The 17,758-nt window shown below is 38.6% G+C and overlaps 1 non-coding gene across 1 annotated transcript; it reads right to left on the bottom strand.

Moving 5' to 3' along the window:
- Positions 1 to 629: 629 nt before the first annotated feature.
- Positions 630 to 736, bottom strand: LOC141130218 (U6 spliceosomal RNA). The gene has a single exon (XR_012242039.1). It is a non-coding gene; the product is annotated as a U6 spliceosomal RNA (small nuclear RNA).
- Between the last annotated feature and the right edge of the window lie 17,022 nt (positions 737 to 17,758).

Below are 17,758 nucleotides of genomic sequence, written 5' to 3' on the forward strand. Positions count from 1 at the left end.
ACACTGCCGCTACTTGGGATCTGACTTGTGAGACCCCTAGTCGCTAGACATGTAAAATCCCATTTTAGTCAATGACAGCTGTCTTAATTAGCACTACTGAAGTTGCTCCAACTTTAGAAAAGGTTCCTGTATTACTTCAAGGCGACTTCTATCCGACTTGAGTATAGTCACCTCCAAGTCGGATCCTCATCTATAGAGGATTGATGTGATTTGGATTCAACATTACAGGAAGATTACCAGGCATTCCTGAAAGTTGCTTCTAAAGTCTCCAGTCACATCAAAGAAGTTCTCAAGCAAGTCACCTGCAAGTCGCCCGGAAGTTGTCTGGCAAAGTTGCACTGGAAGTCGCTTGACTTTCAGGTCACAGTTGTGTGGCAGAGAAGAGGTAATGGAGCAGACTCTGCAAAATTGCATATGGATAACATAAAATTTGTTTCAAATATTTTTTAATTAAATTTAAGAAAAGATTGCAACACAGTAGGTTATAGTAATGGTAACTCGAAACGTTATACATGTACATAGATGAATTTCAACAAAAGAACCATACATCTTAGCATAGTTATTATGTAAAGACAAATTATATATCAAAGGTCTTAACAATCTGAGGAAGTCGAATTAAAGAATAGCCAAAAAATATGGAACGCTTCACGAATTTGCGTGTCATCCTTGCGCAGGGGCCATGCTAATCTTCTCTGTATCGTTCCAATTTTAGTATATGTCCTGCCGAAGCGAGGACGATAACATAAAATTTGGATTAAGTATAAAGTATAGTTGTAGGTGCGCATGCGTGTACTATTTTTAACTTGCAATTTCAGAGTGTTTTCTTTTGTAAAAGCAAAAAGATACTTTAGATCTCTTTTAAATGCATTTTAAGAGATGAAATTTTGTCACTGTATTTACCTCTCACAGTTTGATTGTGTTCCCCTATTCCTAATAATTGTGCCCCTATTGATCATATTATCCTTCTAAGAGAAAAGATCCTTTACGATAAATGTTTTGGTGCACTGTATTTACTATTCTGATTATTGGTTTTCATGTACTTTTTACTTTAAACACTTGGATGGTCTTTGTAATCCATTGCAATGTTTTAATAAAAATATATTCAACCTTAAATGATAACCATAACATGTATTGCCACCCAAGCCACATCTTCCAACTTTTTGAGATGAGCAAGAGGGTTATCTGTTCAAAATATGATAACCCAAAAGCTCCATTCACTAAAGCAGAATGCATGCAGTATTTAGGTGTCTGGAAACATTTTCCCTAAATATTGCATGTGATCCTGAAATTGTCAATTTACTATGCTGTTTTGCGGTATTTACAGCAAAACTTCAAAAACGCTAGGTAAATACTGCATGAGGAGGCAATAAACTCAGTTTCATGGAAGGAAATAAATAATTAAATGTATGTGGTAATTAAGTAGTGGTCTAGGCATGCGGTATTTAGGCAATGTGAAAATATAATCGACAATTTTGAGTAGTCTTGCCTTTATGTTTTCTCAACAGTAATGCATAGGCACCTAAATATGGAAATATGGAAATCATTGGGGTTGATTTGCTTAAAGTATAACTAAAGGAAAAACTTTTTTTAGTTTTGTATAGAGTGGAGGTGGATTAGAACACATGCAAGGTTTGTATTGATGTCCCTGTTAGGGAGATTCGTCCTCTCTATTTGTTCTGTTTACCATTATCATTGAAAGTAAAAGCAAAAGAAAATCCCAAATTGTGGGTTGTCTCAAGAAAAGTAATAGATGAGACATCTTCCAATTAGGACACAGATTGCCAAAAAAAAAAACTGAGAAGGGTTCTAACCCTCCCTCTAATGCCGCGTACACACGGTTGGACTTTTCAGCTACAAAAGTCCGACAGCCCGTCCAACAGACTTTCAACGGACTTTTGGCAGACTTTCAACAGACTTTCTAACAACTGGACTTGCCTACACACGATCACACCAAAGTCCGACGGATTCGTACGTGATGACGTACACCGGACTAAAATAAGGAAGTTGATAGCCAGTAGCCAATAGCTGCCCTAGCGTGGGTTTTTGTCTGTCGGACTAGCATACAGACAATCGGATTTCTGGGTCCGGTGGAGTTACGACGTAAATATTTGAAGCATGTTCCAAATCTAAAGTCTGTCAGATTTTCGACTGGAAAAGTCAGCTGAAGCCCACACACGATCGGATTGTCCGCCAGATTTGGTCCGTTGGCGTCCGTCGGACAAGTCCGGTCGAAAAGTCCGACCGTGTGTACGCGGCATTACTCTGTCCAAAATGAAAAAAAGGTTTTGCCTATAGTTCTACTTTAGGGCAAATAGACTGTGCAGTTTGCAAGTTTCTCCAGAGCTTAGTGCATGAGGTAAAGCTTCACTTTACATAGAATACCCAATCACATGCAAGGTATAAAAACAGCATTTTCGCCTGCACATGATTGGATGATGAAGTCAGAAGAGCTCCTCCTCATTTACTAAACTCTGGAGCAACTTCACTTGCAAAGTGCTCAGTCTATGGGCCTTTAATAAATCAATTACATTTAGTAAATCCCCACATTACATGTAGTAAAAGCTATCTATTTTCTCCTGTCATTTCGGCAGATTTTTAGAGACTTTCTTTGTGAATATACAAGCATATCCATCACTTGCTGCAAAAAAATCTCCAAATCACTCCAACTATAATACAATATCTATGGGTGACCGCCCACCATAATGTTGTTGTGAATAAAGTCAATAATAATAAAGTCCCACAATGTAATAAAAAGTAAAATCCAGTATATGTGAAGAAATCTTCTGGTATGTGATTCATCGACATGGAAATCTTGAAGTAGAGAGAGATTAAACACTCTTACCAAAACAGGTGGATTCAGATGCCAGTGACACCGAATCAAACAGACTTAGAGATCCAGATGGATGGCTGTTCTGGGAGGAAGTGGTGGTGCCGGATCTCAAAGTACATCTCCCCTTGTCTGGAACAGCTACAACGGTATCCACCGCCCGAAAGGAATCCTACATTCAGCAGGGGGATCCAGATATCACATCATATAAAAAATGTGGAAAGAAAACAATGGAGTGCTCCAATTGTGCAGATCAGAAGGGTAGGTTTATTGGAACGAACCAATATACAAATATAACAACGTCATCACAAAAGATAAAAGTATATAAAACAAAGTGTAGGAAATTATATGGGCTAGGCATATCATTTCCTACACTTTGTTTTATATACTGCTGAACGTAGGATTCCTTTCAGGCGGTGGATACCGTTGCAGCTGTTGCAGACAAGATCCGGCACCTCCACTTCCTCCCAGAACAGCCATCCATCTGGATCTCTAAGCCTGTTTGATTCGGTGTCACTGGCATCCGAACCCACCTGTTTCGGTAAGGGCTCCTTCACACGGACGTGTCCGTGTACGGAGCCCGCTCTGCTCAGCGGGGGATCGCTCTGTCAATCCCCGCTGAGCAGGCAGATGGCAGATGACAGACTGTCAGAGCGCCGCTCTCCCCTATGGGGGATCGGATGATGACGGACTGTATAGTCCGTCGTCACCCGATCCGAACCGCAGAGGATGGAAAAGTAGGTTTTTCCTCCGTCACACTTTTTTGGATTGGAGTGGGTCGGATGTCAGCGGACCTTTTACCGCTGACATCCGACGCTCCATAGACCTCCATGGAGTGTCCGTTCAGATCCGCCTAAAAAACTGACAGGCGGACCTAAGAGTGTTTAATCTCTCTCTACTTCAAGATTTCCATGTAGATGAATCACATACCAGAAGATTTCTTCACATATACTGGATTTTACTTTTTATTACATTGTGGGACTTTATTATTATTGACTTTATTCACAACCACATTATGGTGGGCGGTCACCCATAGGTTATTGAATCACATTTATTTCAACATATGTTTTTGGCACGTTTTAGCGCTACATGTTTACACCATCCTATCTTCGAATATTTGTCATTGTTTTGTGTAGCAGCTTTGTTTTCCTTCACTGGGTTAGCGCAGTTATATTATTGTTTACTTTTTATAATACAATATCCATGCAGATCACAATGGTCTAATTCCTTGTTAGAACATATGTCATATGTTGGAGATATTTTACTTTTTCACAATTATTATTTTTTAGAGATATCTTCCCACTGACAAGTTCCCACTGACATCATTGATCTTTTTAGCTATCTATAAGGGGTAATTCTTCCCAGTGACCACAAGTGTAAGAAGCATTCTTCCCACTGACCATCAGACTAATGTATCATGAGACTGGAAAAATATTTCAAGGGTTCTTTCCGTGTTGAAAAGGTTCAGAAAGGCTGCTTGAAAGGTTCAGAAAGGCTGCTTGAAAGGTTCAGAAAGGCTGCTTGAAAGTTTAAGTAAAGTCAAAACTTACTATTTCATTTGGATAGAGTAATGGAGGGTTACAATTCCTGTCATTTTTTTTCTTTTTTTTTTGCCATCTGTGTCCCATTGGGGAGATTTGCCTTCACTTCCTGTACCATAGTCAAAACAGGAAGTGAGAGGAAACCCCAGCAAATTAAGGGGATCCCCCAGACCACCATAACTGGTGTCCCCATTGTAAAATTTGCCCTCTATTACTTTTCTGGGGGCAACCCCAAATTTGGGATTTTTTTTTCATTTTACTTTCAATGATAATGGTAAACAGGACAAATAGAGAGGGTGAATCTCCCTAATGAGGGCACAGACAGCAGTAAAAACCTAATAATTGTTCTAATACCTCTGCACCCTATTCAGAACTAAAGACAAAAAAACTCTGTAGCTATACACTAAGTAAATACAAATATATTAATAACTGTCAAATATTTGAAGAAAATAGTATCAAAAATCACACACATATATAATTACCCTTTTTCCACCAATAAAAAAAGACAACATTGTCTTTTTTTATTGGTGGTAGAAGGGTGTTTATATATGTGTGTGATTTTTTTTTTATACTATTTCATAATTATCAATCAGCTGCTGCACTTGCAGGGCTCTAATAAGGAAAATTGCAGGATCTGCATCCCTTTAGACGTGATTTCCTATTAGGAGTATCTCACCAAAAACGACATGCCTGAAATCTGGTTTGTATCTTAGTGCAGACTTCTGGAAAATCAGTGATCCAATCACACAAGCAGGTAATGATGTTTCTGGGGGGCGTTCTGTACACATTCTGTGTACAAAACACCTCTAGGTAGCCATATTGCATTGCATTTTACAGAAAATTACAGCGGCTAAACATTGAAAAGGAAAGGGATATTTTAATAACATTAAATCACAATATAACTTGAGTCATAATTATATACACTATATTATTATTTTTTTTTATTTGATATTTTTTTTCCATGAAAGTAGAGTTACCCATCAACTCAGTTGTTTTTGCTATGCTTCGTGTATCCTGTAAAAACAGCAGCTTCCCATTGAGTGGTATTCTAGTCACCTTTTTTCTTTTGCATTCATATTATGTATATCATGTATACAAATGCTGCAGGGACTGCACGGACTTAGTGAGTTGGCATATTTCAACGGTTTAAACCAATTTACCTCTTTATTAGCAATAAAAACTGACAGGGGTTCTAATTCTTCTCCACTGTGTCCATCCCATTGGATATCGCATGAGATAAAATACTGCACAGTTTCATGAGATACTGCAAATACTGCATGTTTCGCAAAAATACTGCATGAATTTTTTGTGAATGGCAAAAAAAACTATTGAGATATGCGCTATTTTACTGCATTTCCTAAAGCAGTAGATATTGCTTCACGAATGGAGTCCCCTGTCATTTTGCCCCTCTGTCACTCCTGCTTTTGCACTTGTTGGTAATTCCCGACTATAAAAATTACAGCAAGGAGTTGCTCTGGAAAAACAGCAGCTGTAACAGCTGTTGCCATCACAAAAAGAGATTAACACAGATTAACACAGGGGTAGGCAACCTGAGAAATTGCAAGACCCTAACAATCACAGGCGTTTGAGGTGTTACTAAAACTGGCAAGTGAAAAATCTGGTGTAACTCTGCATAGAAGCCAACCAGCGTCCAGGTTTTATTGCCAAAGCTTAATTGACCAAGCTGAAGTTAGAAGCTGATTGGTTACTATGCACATCTGCACCAGATTATGAGTGTACCAGTTCTGGCAAATCTCCCCCAAGTGTATATAAACACTGTTGAGTTGGCACTTTGTTCTTGTTTGTTTATCTTTGTTCTAGTTAATGCCTAATCCCTGCATTTGTGGCAAACGTGGCATTCGTGACAGCAGGTCTTCATCCTAATCCTGTTATTCCCATCTAACCCCCTCAATTTAATTTTGGATATATACGTGTGTATTTTTTTTTCTAGCATTCAAAAAGTAAAGTAACATTGTTATTTTTGTATATACTCTGTTCCATTCATCTGAAAATCAAAGGGATGAGCTTTTGACCTGCATATGATGTCAGTTAAAGCAACCTGATTTAACCCCTTATTAATTCTTCAATTACCCTAATCAGCCTGAATTAAAGCCTTCTTCCATTTCCCCTATTAAAAATTATTTACTGCTAATTTTCTGTATTTCTATTTTTTTAACCAATACTTTTTCATTTGTATTTTGTTCATTTTTTTAGTGTTGCGTTAAAAAATCATGCAAAATTAAAAAAGAACATTTATTTGCAATTAATGCTTTGCATCAGAATCATAATGTTAGTGTCATTTTAAGTGGGAAAAAAATGATAAAATAAAATTGTATAATGTATTTTTATCTATAATAACACTATTTTTTAAACTTAGCACTAATCAAAGTATAAAAGTTTTGTTTTTAGGTTGTTATGGTATTTTTGGTAATGGATTATATAAAAATATAATCATTTTTTAGAACAATATAATCAAAATAAAAAGCTTTGTTTGTCCTAATTTACTATTTACTATTTACTTTTTTACTGAGTTACGGCCATCGCTATACTTCCGATGCAGCTGCTCTGCCCGCCCCTCTTTTCTTCTGGTTTAGTCACAGAGGCTTTGTATTATATGAACAAATGCAGAAAATACTAAGTATTCTGTGAATGGACAGTTGCGAGGTGGTGTGGGCAGTGAGGCTGCTGTGTAGAAGAGCGCATCTCTACTATCAAAGTGTAGCAGTAGCTGTTCTCTCGGTGCTCAGAAAAATTTTAAATAGAAAATAAAAGAAATAAGTTCACTAGGTTGCGTATCCCTTCTTGGACTTAAAGAATGGGTTCACCTTAGAAATGACACTTTGCTACAATGTAAAGTAGTGAGTGTACAGCTTGTATAACAGTGAGAATTTGCTGTCCCCTCAAAATAACTCAACACACAGCCATTAATGTCTAAACTGCTGGCAACAAAAGTGAGTACACCCCTAAGTGAATATGTCTTGCCTACAGTCAAGCAGGGTGGTGGAAGTGTCATGGTCTGGGGCTGCATGAGTGCTGTGGACACTGGGGAGCTACAGTTCATTGAGGGAACCATGAATGCCAACATGTACTGTGACATACTGAAGCAGAGCATGATACCTTCTCTTTGGAGACTGCGCTGCAGGGCAGTATTCCAACATGATAACGACCCCAAACACCTCCAAGATGACTACTGCCTTGCTAAAGAAGTTGAGGGTAAAGGTGACGGACTGGCCAAGCATGTCTCCAGACCTAAACCCTATTGAGAATCTGTGGGGCATCCTCAAATGGAATGTGGAGGAGCGCAAAGTCTCTAACGTCCACCAGTGATGTTGTTATGGAGGAGTGGAGGAGGACTGCAGTGGCAACCTGTGAAGGTCTGGTGAACTCCATGCCCAAGAGGTTAAGGCAGTGCTGGAAAATAATGGTGGCCACACAAAATATTGACACTTTGGGCTCAATTTGGACATTTTGAGGGGACAGCAAATTTTCACTGTTATACAAGCTGTACACTCACTATTTTACATTGTAGCAAAGTGTTGTCACATGAAAAGATATAATAAAATATTTACAAAAATGTGAGGGGTGTACTCACTTTTGTGAGATACTGTATGTATGTATGTATATATATATATATATATATATATATATATATATATATATGTATATATATATATATATATATATATATATGTATATATATATATATATATATACAGTGCTGTGAAAAAGTATTTGCCCCCTTCCTGATTTTTTATTTATTTTTTAAATATTTCTCTCACTTAAATGATTCAGATCATATATATTTTATATAAATATATATAAATATTTTAATTACACAAAGATAACCCAAGTAAATCCAAGATTAGTAGTTTTTAAATTATTATTTCAGTTATTAAGGGAAAAAAAGCTGTTCAAACCTGCCTGGCCCTGTGAAAAAGTAATTGCACCCTCCCATGCTGAATCATGAATGAACTATGAATAACCACAATTGTTTGGAAAGCTGAGTTAAATTTCACTTGCCACACCCAGGCCTGATTACTACCAGACACGTTGAATCAAGAAATTACATAAATAGAAGCTGTCTGACAAAGTAAAGCATGCTAACATATCACAAAAAGCCACACAACATGCCACAATCTAAAAAAAAATTCAAGAACAAATTAGAAACAAAAAAATGTACATGTAATGGTCTAGGAAGGGTTTAGAAGCCAATTCTAAGGCTTTGGAACTCCAGTGAACCGTGGGGAGAGTCATTATCCACAAATGGAGATAACTTGGAACAGTGGTGAACTTTCCCAGGAGTGGCCAACCTACAAAAATTACTCCAAGAGCATGACAATGACTCATCCAGAAGGTCATAAAAGAATGCAGAACAACAAAAGAACTGCAGGCCTCACTTGCCTCAGGTAAGATCATTGTTCATGATTCAACAATAAGAAAGAGACTGGGCAAAAATGGCATCCATGGGAGAGTTCCAAGGTCAAAGCCACTGCTGACCAAAAAGAACACAAAGGCTCATCTCACATTTACCAAAAAAAATCTTGATTATCCCCAAGACTTTTAGGCAAATATTCTGTGGACCGATGAGACAAAAAATTTACTTTTTATAAGGTGTGCGTCCCGTTTCATCTGGCATAAAACTAATACAGCATTTCATAACAAGAACATCATACCAACAGTCAGACATGGTGGTGGTAGCGTGATGGTCTGGGGCTGCTTTGCAGCTTCAGGACCTGGATGGCTTACCATAATTGATGGAACAATTAATTCTGAGCTCTACCAGAAAATCCTAAAGGAGAATGTCCGGCCATAAGTTTGTGTCCTCAAGCTCAAGTGCACTTGGGTTATGCAGCAGGACAATGATCCAAAACACAACAGCAAGTCCACCTCCAAAAGGTTCAAACAAAGCAAAATGTGTGTTTTGGAGTGACCTAGTCAAAGCCTGGACTTAAATCCAATTGAGATACTGTATTATGACCTTACACAGGCCGTTCATGCTGGATAACCCTCCAATGTGGCTGAATTAAAACAATTCTGCAAAGAAGAGTGGGCCAAAATTGCTCCACAGCAATGCAAAAGACTTATTGCAAGTTATCGCAAAAGTTTGATTGCAATTGTTGCTGCCAAGGGTGGCACAACCAGTTATTAGGTTTAGGGGGCAATTACTTTTTCACATAAAGCCAAGCAGGTTTTGACAGCTTTTTTGCCTTAATAAATGAAACCATCATTTAAAAACTGCATTTTGTATTTACTCGGGTTATCTTTGTGTAATAATAAAATTTGTTTGATGATCTGAGTCATTTAAAGGGGTTGTAAACCTTCGTGTTTTTTTTCACCTTAATGCATCCTATGCATTAAGGTGAAAAAAACACCTGGCAGTGACCGGCCCCCCAGCCCCTCCCTTTTTTTACTTACCTGAGCCCTGGAACTTGACGGCGGGGACGCACTGTCTCTCTCCCTGGGGTTCTCGGCTCTTGATTGGATAGATTTATAGCAGCACAGCCATTGGCCCCCGCTACTGTCAATCAAATCCAGTAATGTGGGCGCTGGGGGGCGGGGCCGAGTCATACATTTGGCAGCTATGGACGCCAAATGCTGGACTCGGAGCGCGCCCGCAAGGTAACCCCCTCGTGAGAGCGCTTCTCCTACGGGGTTATCTGATGTGGGGAGGAGCCGTGAGAGCCCTCGGGGGACCCCAGAAGATGAGGTTCGGGGCCACTTTGTGCAAAACGAGCTGCACAGTGGAGGTAAGTATGATATGTTTGTTATTTAAAAAAACCCTTACAATCACTTTAAGTGTGACAAATATGCTAAAAAATCAGAAAGGGGGCAAATACTTTTTCACAGCATTGTATATACACACACACATTTTTTTGCAGGTTAAAAATAATGTGCATTAATTATTTTTTTCTAAGGAACCTGCAGAGCATTGCACCTGTGATCAGCAGATCGTGGGTGCAATGTCCAGCTCCTACAGACTCTCAGAATAGCTGTTTGCCCTTTCCTCCTACAGGCAGACAGTTACCTGTGAGTAGGAAGGTCAATGGACTACGAGGATGCTCCACAGTGCCCTCGCAGCTCATTGAAAACTGCAAGAATTGTGGGTAATGGTACATGTAGGCATTAATTCACAGGAAACTATAAATGAATGACACGTCCATGTGGGCGGGGCCCCACTCGGCTGTGTTTTTATTTTAAAATAGTGACAGCACCTGCAGGAAAAAGATCCCAGGCCCACTGTCACAGACGTGGGGGGCAAATTTGGAGAGCTGCAGATGCTGGAAAATGTTACATATTCCACCCTAAAAACAGGTGTAACAGGTAATATGTTCCAAAAGTGAACTTATCCTTTAACCTCTTATAAACCAGCATATTTTTAAAAGGACTGTGATTCCTGGAGTTCCACTTTAAGTGATGACAAAGTTATTGCCCAATTAATAGTCCTGTAGCATAAATGTAAACATTACTCTGGTCCATAGAAGGTGTGCAGCTTAAGAGCTGACGTGGGTAAAGCTTATGTCCAGAAATATAAAAATAACATCAGTTAAAGCGGAAGTAAAAGCTGTTAAAAAAAAAATCTAAGTGTGCTTTTAGTAGGAGAGAGCAGAGTGACAGACTGAGAGTGGGAAGGAGATCTTTAAGTATTAGTGAACTGCATCAGAAAAAAATGTCTTCTACACTGCTAGACAGGGCTGTTCTGTCCCATGGTTGTGTGAGTCTCAGAAGTGGATGGGCAAAAATAAAAATCCTTTGGCAAGGAAAATAGCTGCCATATATGTATTTCATATTTGTATTTAGCTGTTTGCCTGCAGTTCAGCTTAAGGAACTGTTCTGAATCATATATATGTATATATCTTTTTTTTTTTTACTGTTCACATAAATTTAATTTGGCAGTACATGAACACATTTTTGCTACTATGGCATGAAAGAATAAGAAATATTTAATTATATCAAGGACAATGATCTTCAGAAGGAGAGGAAGATAATGCTCTCCCACCGTCCCCGCAGGTGGCTGCATTACCAGAACTGGTGTGTGTTAACTCAGCATGACTGGCTCCGCAAAGGGTGGCACACCTATCTAGTACTTACTATGAACTGTGTGAGTCAGCTATCATCCTAGCAGGAAAGCTTACTTAGTGACATAGAGCATCTCTGTGGCCTATTTTAGTAAGGACACATTTTTATTTGGGGTTGAAAGTGAGGAAGAAAGCTTTTTCATAAAGTAAAAGGTAGCTGGAAACTTACAGTAAGTGCACACATCATATAAAATCATTATTTGTTCCATGCTGCCTTTAAAAATTACATACTATATAATAGCTAGGAACATTGTAAATGTGACTTTGAAAAGGTGGCAAACCATTGTGTGAATAGTGAAATGTTACCAGGCAGGAACTATAGAAGCAAAGTAATCGCTGTCTATGTTCTGTGCCATTTTCAGTAAAGATACATCATAAATCCATATAGAATGAAAGTAGAACTGTGACCCACACATTACAAAGCACATGTTCTGCATTACTGGGAGAAAAACTTTACTGTGGAAGCTCTGCTGAAAAAAAAGACATGCATAGGGCAAAGGACTAGTCACCGGTATTACATGTTGTCTCCCTGCAGCTGATATTTCTCTATTACTGACTTACCATGCCCTGCTCTGCATTTGATCTCCATATCGAGGCAACATATTGGAATAGGCAGCACTTTGCTTTCCCATGTCAGGGCCTAAGTCATTTCTCCTGAGAGTATCAGTCAGAGTCAGTAGAGGCTTAGAATCACTCTGCTGATATACAGCCATGAGTGTCTACATAGCTCCCAACTGTCCCTGATTTCGAGGGACTGTCCCTGATTTGGAGCAATGTCCCTCTGCCCCTCTTTCCCCCTCATTTGTCCCTCATTTTGGTCTGATCTATATAGTTGTATATAAAATGCACTTTTTATCTTTCAAAAAGTGTTTCCCAGTGCTAAACCTTTCATCCAGATTCTAAATTGTAAATTTTAAAAGCTAGTATAAAGGAATAGTAGTGGTAAAAAAGCCCTTGTGGATTTAATTAACCTTTTTTTGTTAATTCTCCTTTAAGAGGGTGTGGCAGGGGGCCTACATACATTTGCTAGTAGGTGTCCCTCATTCCCATCTCAAAATATTGGGAGGTGTGGTGTCTAGGCATACCTGAAAGTGCTCTGTTATTTTCAGCAGGAATTCAAGACCAAAAGTACATTTTCAGAGTACTGCTGCCAATTAACATTTCTAGATGTTCCCTACAGCATAGCAAATCTTCCCTTTTTGAGTTCAGTTACACAGTGACTAAAGGCTCAAGGTTTTCTACATTCAAACCTTCTATGCACGAAGGTAAAAAAACCTTCTGTGTGCAGGAATATCCCTAGCAGGTAAGTAAATCATTGTTGTTGTTTGTTGTTTATCCTAGACTATTGGTGGTGAGTATCTATGGGATTGCAAGCTAGAATGGTATTTTATGTTAAGGAGGAGCAAGGTTTTATTCATTGTGTAGTTTCAAACATTTACAGCCATTGAGATTGACTCCCTTCCCTCCCCTGTTCTTTGGTCTCTGTTGATGCCTCCCTGCAGCTTGAGCCAATCCGACTGTCTCCATTGACATTACTTATTTTTGTAAGTAATTGCATGGTTATGGTCTGTTTTATTTTTTTTTCAAGAGGGGATAGAGAGTATTTTCTGAATTAAACTGTATATATAAGTGAATACCTATGCATATGTACGGTATATTTAAATATTTATGTTCAATATACTGTATATATTTTTTTTTAGAATTGGGAGATCCTCCAGTAGATAACTGTTACAAATGAAGATGGCAATCTGAAAAAGCGGTACACAAACATGAAACATGTTATTGAATCTGTACACTTGACAGTAGCTCCTTATACTTGATGAATTTATTTCTATATTGAGAGATGTGTATGTATTTTGTTTTTTAACAATAATATATCAATACATTCTGGTGTACCTTGTAAGATTATGTCTGGGAAGCCACCTTTACTTCTTTGATTTTGAGTATAACATGTTTGCTATCTAAAAAAAAAAAAAAAAACTTGACTTTAATATCACTTTAAGTTTTCCCTTAGTCTTCCTGCAAAGTTTCATGTATAGTTGTTGATTCTTCATTGAAGCCACCTTATGCAGCTTCCTGAAGTGACAATGCTGCTGCACTGCTCCTAAAATTAGAGCATCACCACATATAGGCTGTGCCTGCTTGCACTATTGTGGGATGAGAAGACATTTCATAGATTGTGGCTATCAGCTTTGTCCTTACAACACAAGCCTGTAGCTTGGCATCCAGCAACTGATCTCATCTAGCCCGGCTCACTGCTTTCTGCATTGACAGCACTGCCTTTATTGCTGAAACATTCCTACTGTGAGTTGCAGTGTCTGGGAGTAGGAGCACATGAGCCACAAATGAAGGAAGACGTGGCTCTTTCCAGGGAGGTAAAGCATGTTTATGAGCCTTGAGCATTACATAGTAACAGGATTTGTGACACTGTCACACAGGAGCCTTTAATGAAACAAGGGCTGATGGCTAGGTGTAAATGGTGCCCAGAAGATGATCAGTATTACTAATTGAGTTTGTTTTGGTCACTGGTCCTATCAAGAAACCCAGTAATTGATGGGGTTAATTATTTATACAACCTTCAAGAAATTAGACAGGGCAGGACTTTAGTCTTTCAAGTTTGCAGACAATTTTTAGAACTGATTTCTAAGAAAACTAAACACACATAACAAAACACATATGGACGCTGCTTTAATGGCCAAGGGATCTGTTATTTTTCAAGCTAGTCCTGAAATGTACACAGCCCTGGCAGACTGCACAGCCAGGCTGGTGACCTGATTTTCTCTATTGCTAAAGTGACACTGAGCACTATGGTTCTTTCCAACAGTACCTTCATCAATACAGTGTCATGCAGTGATGTAACAGTAAGGAGCAATGTACGCATCTCTTGAAGAGAGCAAAGATTTGCAGCACTAGTCCGCAGGACAGGGAAGTATAATAAAGTTTCTTTACAGAATAAACTTTTTTCTAGATTTACATTTTATGACAAAGCTGTTTCAAGCAAATACATCATGCCCCCCAGACTGTGATGCAGAAGCATCAGCAAACTGATAAGGCCATCCCTTTGCTCTCTTCTTATTTCAGTATGTTCGGGATCAGCAGCAAAATTTCATTACCGATTCTCCCTTTTTTATTCTGAGTTCAATTATAGGTAGAATTACAATAGGCTGATATCAAAGCAGATTAAGTTTTTATTTCAAGAATTCATGACTGCCTTAAATGGTGTTGTGATCTCTACCCAGAGTTCTGCTTTGAAAGGAGTTTAAAGGTTTTCAAAGTGTTTTTTCTGAAAGGAAAAGGTTTATTTATACATCTTTTTTCTGCAAGTTTATAGGATTTAAAATGTGTTTTTTGATCTTTTTTGTTTTTCTATGAAAACAATATTTTTTACACACATAACCATTTCGTCTGTTACAAAGGATTCCTAGAGCACTGTGGGCTAGCTATCAAGACCAAGCTTGCTTTGAGGTTCCATTTGACTGGTTGAAATTTCAAGCTTCAATAGAGGTAATTTGACAAGGAATTACTCATTAGGTTCTGTTTTTTTAGCACAGGTGTATTGTATGTAAAAATGAGACTAAGGTGCCACTCAGTGACTGGATAGGAGACAGCATAAAAATATTTTATTGTGCTAACCATGATAAAGGAAGAAAAATATGGACAAAACCACTATATTTCATTAATGTATATCTCAACAAATAAAAAGGACAGTAACATTTTGAAATTATTCAACCTACTGAAAGTAAACACAGCAAAAGAATGAGATAACCATTTTATTTTATTTTGTTGGTCTGCATAAGGCTGCAAACACAGAGAAAAGATTTATTTTTGAAACATGAGACCGGCCTGTAAAAATCTGTATACAGTACCAAGTACCATGTGTTCCCTGGTAAGCTATTTGGTTGCCAACTGCCAAGCAATATGTTAAAGATATAATTAATTATGCATGGCTGGTAATTATCAAAGACTGCAGCCATTGTGCATTGTGCAGCATGTTTTATTGTTGCAGTTATATCTCCTGGCCGGAACATTTAAGTTAGGACACTTATCTCCAGCTGCAAAGCAACAGTTATAAATAAAAAGGACATTATGTTTTGCTGAATTCCAATGACATTTAAAAAATGTTTTGTTTCTTGGGAATTTCCTACAAGATGTGTCTGTATGGATTGATTTCTTTTGGATCTTTGTCAGTTAAACATTTCTGTATAAAGGACATTAAAATATAACATAAATGCATAATAGATGTAAAGGACATATTCATTATTAAGACAATTCAACATTTCCTCTCTACTCTTATAGTCAAGGTTAAGTCTGGGAATTAATAAAGACATAACTAAGCTTTTCACACATCTATGATTCTTATGAATGTGTTTTTTCGGGCTTAAGTTTTCCATCATCATCTATTTAATTCACAAATGTAACATTTAAAAAAAATCTGATTATCTTCTTTTTTTTTTTTACTTTTGAAGACTAATTTATTGCAAAATGTTCAGCATAAAGTAAGAAACTGTAATGAGTAAACGTATCTTTTAAAAATAATTACACCTGTACAATTTTTTTTAATGGGGGTTCTACTAAGAGCTGGGGTAATTTGTAAATGATCGTGAACTAAGTGCTCTTATTCCGACCATCCAAGGCCAGTTGTTCTCAAACTGTAAATAGTGAGATTCTGCGAGTATATAAGTGAGCTACAAAGTCAACAGAATTCAGATCAATAGAGTATATGAAGAGCATCAATTCTTGGCTGCCAACAGCATGCATTTGCTACTAATGTAGGGCCATGCTTAAAGGAGAAGAATAGCAAAAGCTTTTTGGCTATGCTTCTCCTATGGATCACAGGAGTGCAGTTCATTCTGCACTCCTGTGACTCGTTTTCAGCCGACAGCATGCTGTTGGCTGACAGCACTCAGCTGGCCCAGGCTCGGAAAAGAGCACGATTTTACAGTCAGGATCCCGTGAGCACTGGAGGGGCTGGGCAGAGAGCCATTGACTGACAGTAACAAGCTGTCTGCAGGCTGAAGACTGTGAATTGAGTGATCAGCAGTCTTGGATCACTCAGTTCTCGGTCTTAGAGGCAGTGGGAGACAGCTGCAGTTGAGATTGGTGCTGCAGTCATCTTTTTTTTTTTTTTAAAGCCATAGGTCTCTTTTAAACCGTTGATCACAGGGTTGACTGAAAGAGTATTACAGAGAGAGAAGGTAGACAGTAGCAAAGCAGGAAAACAAAAGAAGAGCAGAGGAAAGGATGTACATGGTGGGCATTATGTGGTATGAATAGGATAGGGTGATGGGCAGTTTTAAACAGAACATGAAAAAAGTTGACAAAAGGAACTGCAGGCAGAGTAATATCAAAAGGTGTGCACACATATGCACAAGAAACATCCCTCAGCAGACATTAAAGCAGTAGTCCACCCTAGCCATATGGGACTTCCATTGTCGGACCTGTCCTCTGCACCCGCCTCCGCAGCTGACAGCTCAGCATGGGATCGCATCGGTCGGCTGTAGAAAAGGTATTTCTTCTTTACAGGGCTAGATAGGTTAGTGTTAGAATGTGGATGTCTGTAGATGCAGGGATTTTAGTTTTAGGGTGGACTTACACTTTAAGGCAGCTCATAAATTAGAGTAAGTTTTAAAAGGGCAAAAGCCAGTTTTTTTGTATACAGTCATAAAAAGAACACAAGTCCATAGCACGTAACAATATAAACAATGTAGCATACAATAATTCTGAACATATACAGAGTATCCTGTACTTTAAAGGAGTTGTAAAGGCAGAAGGCTTTTTATCTTAATGCATTCTATGCATTAAGATAAAAACATTCTGTGTGTAGAAGCCCCCCTAGCACCCCCCTAATTACCTACCTGAGCCCCTTCTCTCTCCAGCGATGTCCACTATCCCCTCAGCCATCCAGGACACTTCTCCTGATTGGCTGAGACAGAGCAGCGGTGCCATTGGCTCCCGCGGTTCTCAATCAAAGTCAGTCAGCCAATGAGGGGAGAGAGGGGGCAGGGCAAGGTTGGGGCTCCATGTCTGAATGGATACACGGAGCTCTGACGCGGCTTGGGTGCCCCCTGTAGCAAGCTGCTGGCTGAGGGATACTCAAAGGAGGGAGGGGCCAGGAGCAGCAAAGAGAGACCCGAGAAAAGAAGGATCCAGGCTGCTCTGTGCAAAACCACTGCACAGAGGAGGTAAGTATAACATGTTTGTTATTTAAAAAAAAAAAAAGAGCCTTTACAGTCACTTTAAGATACACCCCATAGAGTGCTGCCTGCGTTTAATGTTTTAAGTGGGTCAGTGGTTAAATTAGCAGTATTTTCAGT

This window comes from Aquarana catesbeiana, linkage group LG02, assembly GCF_042186555.1.
Source record: "Aquarana catesbeiana isolate 2022-GZ linkage group LG02, ASM4218655v1, whole genome shotgun sequence".
Classification (NCBI taxonomy): Eukaryota; Metazoa; Chordata; class Amphibia; order Anura; family Ranidae; genus Aquarana; species Aquarana catesbeiana.